This window comes from Manacus vitellinus, unplaced genomic scaffold (genome assembly GCF_001715985.3).
Source record: "Manacus vitellinus isolate BGI_N305 unplaced genomic scaffold, ASM171598v3 scaffold_59_pilon, whole genome shotgun sequence".
Lineage (NCBI taxonomy): Eukaryota > Metazoa > Chordata > Aves > Passeriformes > Pipridae > Manacus > Manacus vitellinus.
In genome coordinates this window covers 2,416,280-2,421,695 of record NW_021940681.1, presented here as the reverse complement: position 1 = coordinate 2,421,695, position 5,416 = coordinate 2,416,280, and positions in this window count along the sequence as shown.

Below are 5,416 nucleotides of genomic sequence, written 5' to 3'. Positions count from 1 at the left end.
ATTGAGCCTTTTCACTTTACTGTAATTATGAAAAGAACGTCAGTGCTCTGCTCACAGCAGGTAACAGGCATATTGTAAAAGGCATTTCAACCTGGTGGAAGAATGTCGCAACAAACTAACAGATGTTTGAAATACTGTCTTTTGTAGAAATTCTGCTTTTAATCAGGTAAGAGTAGTGAATTACTAGATTTCTGTTAGACACCTATGTGATCCAGCCACTGAAAACTACAGAAACGTTTACAGCCAGATGATTGTTAAATAAGTTACTTACAAAAAATTCAGAAGATTGAGGTAATTAGAGAAAACAGTAGAGACAAGTGTATCACATATTAACAGATGCATTGGCTCAAACATCTTACTAGAACATATGACCCAGAAATCTACACGTCTTAGACCCTTTTACAAATTGTCACAGAAAGACAGCAAAGCCTATCAACAAAGTGTAATGGAATCATACTGAGGAAAAGCCAGATCAACTACTGCCTCAATATAAGGAAAAACAACTTTCTTGCTGCTAGTGATAGAAAGGATTTGCTTTAACCTCAAGATTAAAAAAAAAAAAATAAGAAAGGAGAGGGAGAGAGAGGGAGGGGGGAGACAGACAGAGAGGTTTAAATGTCTTTGTTACAGGACCAGCAAGTTTAACACAGCTTTTTAAGACAGTTATAACCGAACAGCTGGACTACCAGAATGCAAAAGTCACTCTGCATAGTGACACAATTCTTTAGGAAGTTATCAGACAAAGCCTAATAGAAGCCAGAAACTTAAAATTTTCTAGGGAAAACTCTGTTCATTGTATTCAGCTATATGCAGAAGCAGACACTTTTACATAGTACCTCCAAAACATCCTTGGATAGGTTGGGGTTTTTTTCTTCACAGAGTTTGCCTGATAACACATATCTAAAAAAAACCACCAACAAAAATGCGAAAACAACCCAACAACCAATCAAAACTTTCCTGTTAAGCATCCCACGTTCTCTCAGAAGACCAACCCTGTGAAGATCTGCCACTGACTGACCATCATGTAAACACTTAATGACAAACTCACTCTTAAACTTCCCTTTTCCTGTTTCCCAATCTATTCATTTTACAGGTCTATAGAGTCTAACTAAGCCCCACTCCCCATTTTTGTAACAGTGGTAATGAAGAGCATTAAAACAGAAACTACATTAAAGACTTGCACTAAATTCAGTCTTGGTCTCTTTGTAAACCAGGACTGAACTCCACCCTGTGGTGTGCTACAGCTCAAGGGCAGTACAGGTGAATGACGTCTACCATGAAGTCTAATTGTAGAACACTGTATTGTATCCAACAATCTGAGGGAAAATGTTCCCTAGGGTATTGTTCCTGATAACTAACGGATACAGTAGCTACACTTTTGGCTGAAGGAAAGGTATTTCTGCACTGAGAATGAAACCCATCTTTCGGAAGTCCAGCTGGGGAGGGTGAGTACTATCTGTGCTAACACACCTCTGCTTAACAAATAACAGTAAAGACAAGAAAGGTACAAAAGATAGGAAGCAATGTGGCCATAGAAGAATACTCAAACTATACTAAACGTTAGGAGAAACACTTCCTTATGCTCCAAAATAGATTGATATATACAGCAACATAAGTCCTCCTCAAGAAAATTAAATCATTTAGTGAAGCCTAGCAAAATTCTGGTGAAAAATCATTATTTGTTTGAGCCCGGCAGCCTAATAAGCAAGAAAACCTTTGTCTCCATCTATTGCTGCCTTTTATTTTCTAATAGCAGCCAAATTACCAACTTGAAGACTTCAAGTGTGCTTCTTCCCCCTCTGTTCAGAGACAAGAGGCAACGGGCAGAAACTGATGCTCAGGAAATTCCACCTGAATATGAGGAAGAAGTTCTTTACTGTGTGGGTGACTGTGCACTGGAACAGATTGACCAGAGTGGGTGTGGAGTTCCCCTCACTGGAGACATTCAAGAACCATCTGGATGCAACCCTGTGCCATGTGCTCAAGGATGACCCTCCTTGAGCAGAGAGACTGGACCAGATGACCCACTGTGGTCCCTCCCAACCTGACCCATTCTGTGATTCCTTCTCTCAATACACACACACACTGCTTTCAAGAGATGATATCGAAAGCCAGAATCAAAAGACAGGATTCTTTTCCCTATGAATGTCACAGCTGCTAATACCAGCAGAAAACCTAAAAGGGAGCAAGAGATGCCCCACTCATCACCACCATGTGATCTTTAATACATCTTCAGATGTGATTTGTTCTCACTACTTTCTACATCAGACTCATGCTGAGAAGTCCTTTAGGAACTGAGGGAGAAAAGCAAGAGATGAACACTATCTTTCCTACTGAAGAAAAAACTCAAATATACTTACACCACCACATAATTCGAAATGCTTGCTACAGGGTTCTGCCATCAAAAATAAAACACCACATATGGACCACTTATGATTTCAGGTTTATCTACACTGTTAAGTTTACCAGCACAATTAGAGCTTCCAAGGGACCTTTTTTACTTCAAAGTAAATGTCCACACTGCTGTTTTAACCCTACTCTTTACATTTTTAACCACTATTCCTTATAATTTTGCTGCTTTTTATAATGCTATTATGGTAGTTTTACAGGCATGTTTCCTCAAATGACAATATATAGCTCAATTGTATTCAGCACCTCTCATTGAGGTATTTGGCATTTCATTTTAACACTACTCTAAACGATGAAAACTCAAGTTTCATTTACCTGTATTTAAATTTATTAAATCTATTAACACGCTTTCTGGGCATTATTTGCATTTCAGTAACATTTGGAAGCACCAATCAACAACTAAAGCACAAACACCATTAATGCTGCCATCACCCAAGATACTAACAAAGCCAGAGTTACCCACAAGTGTCTGCCAGACTGATTAAACAGTATCATTCAGATTTATATTCCATTTGGAAAGCCTTAGTCCTTTCATACCGGGAAGTGTAGTAAATCCCTATGAATTTGAGTAAAGAAATTCTATGGCTGTTAAAATGTATCTCAAAAGTTGTCTGAGCCTCCTGGATTTTGGGTTCTCATCTGTGAAATCTATCAATTCAGAAAATTCTTGTTTTGAGGGGGAAAAAAGTTGCACAAAACCAAATCATTAAAACTCTAAACCATAGCAACAATAACACTGGTTACTTTAAGAAATTCAAGTGTCAATTATTTTAGTCTTCCATAACATAGTTCTTTGCATATAAGTATTTATTACTTAAAGAACAGGGACAGTTTCTAAGATAAGCAGTGGATTTTGTTCATCCTTCTCCAGGACACAAGCAAAGACACTACGGTCAGGAGGTTTTACTAACAGGCAGGGTCATCCTCCCCTTTCCCATGGTCTCCAGTATACAGGCAGGCAAAGGACCTCCTCCTAAAATATGGTTTCTCAACATTTTTTTAAGAACGCAAACACCTAAATTTTGGCTCACCTTTTTTGTTTATTAGTGGCCTAAAGCAAATATAAGACACACACAAAAACAAACTCAAAAGACCCACTGATGGCAGCCTCAGCCCTTCTGGACAAATCAGTGATATCAAGAGGAAAGATGTAGGTTTCATTATGAATAGCTCTACAAAAAGCAACAGAGCTTTGAATTTGGGAAGCAGAGCAAAACTATGCAACTAGTTTTCCTACAGGATCACCAGAGTAAAAAAGACTGGTCAAAATCAAAGCTGAATAAAAATTTGCACAGCTTTAGGGAGCTATTCAAAACAGCCTCAAATCTTATTTTGGTTACTGCCCTTGGGATGTAAGTTGGAATGCTCAGTAAATTGGACCCCCAGAAAAAAAACCTGTTTTTTAAGTGTTTCTTTTCAGCTAGTTAGTTCTGAGAACAGGCTCTGTGCAGAACTGTACGTGGATTAACAGTGACACTGGGAGGTTGCAAGATTTTGAACTGACCTGAGTCAGTTTTGACACACTGTCACAGAACTGCAGCCCCAGGATGCAGGTTTGTGAAAGCACACATGGATCCAGAACTGACCCAAACCCAGGCTTCAGTCTCACACCAGTAGCTCAGTCTGTACATTCCCCCCTTCTCCTGTGCCAGTTCTTTTGCAGCCACGTGATTTGTGTGTGTCAATTTGGATACTAATCCAAGCACAATGCAGGCACAGAAACAATCCAGTACGAGCGCAAGTGAGTGGCAGAGAGGGAATTACACACACAGAAGTGCTTTAGCAGCTCCTGCCCCTGCTCCTCTGCCCCTCCATGTCCTCCACGGGGTGCCCTGTCCGGGTGAAGCTGAGTAACTGGCTAAGCAAAGCTCCCTGAAGCCTGTGGGATCCCCCCAACTGACTGCAACAACTCCAGCAGACGTTCATAGAGACAATCCAAAACCTCACTGCTTCCAGGAGAGGGAGAACCTCCTTCCTCCTGCTTGTCAGTTCACACAGACATTTCCACCAACTCTGGAGTTCAGGTCTCCACAAGACAATTTACCTGTGTGTGTCTGTAGCAACATGACTTACACAGGTTCAGTTCAGGGCAGTCCCACCACGGCTGTATCAAGCAGTTCAGTGAAGACGCCAAGCCAGCATTAACAGCAAAAGCAGCCCTGCTGCTTCCTCAACTTTTGTGCCCACTTCCATGCCATCCTCCCTCTGTGCCCACAAAACAAATACAGAGTCAAGTGACTCCAATGGTTTGGTGACCGAATCAAGGGGGGAGTCAGACAAGCCTGAACGGTGCTGTCTTGAGCTATGGCACAAGAGGATGCTGTGGGGCAGGGGGAACACACAGGGGTGGGGAAGTGGTCAGGAGTACTGAAGCTGGGACTTCTCCCAAATGCTCTGCATTCTCAAATCACAGCTCTGGATTCACTGCTGAGCACAAAACTATCCCACCTTACACTTACTGTGTTAATTGAACTGTCTGTCGCTTTAAAGCACAGTGCTGTTTGAAGTGAAGAGCATACTGGGAATTGTAGTCCTGGAACAGGATAGTGCTAACAGAGCAGAACAAATATTCAAGAGCCTTGATGAGTCCTGCTACTGAGTATACAAGGATACATCATCCTACTCATTCATTTAATATGCAATACATTTAGCAACTGCTTTAAATAAATCTGATTTTCCAGTTTGTAAGCTCCGATGGGTGTAAAGCAGAGATGCCTGTGTCTATCTGGTCCTAATAACAAAATAGCCTGATGAAAAAAACCCAATAAAATCTCACTTTTCAATCAAATAAGCCTTGATTTCTTCACACATTGTTACTTGCAAGGAATAAAGCTCAGAAAACTCGAGAGAAAAGTTCAGTTTTAATAAAAACTGAAGCGGATGCATCCAGAGCTAGAGCGACTAAATTATGGAAACAAGTCATGGCTCCGTGTGAACTTATCCTACAATACATTTTAACCTCAGTGATTAAAACCTCACACTGTGTATTTATAGTTACACTATTAAA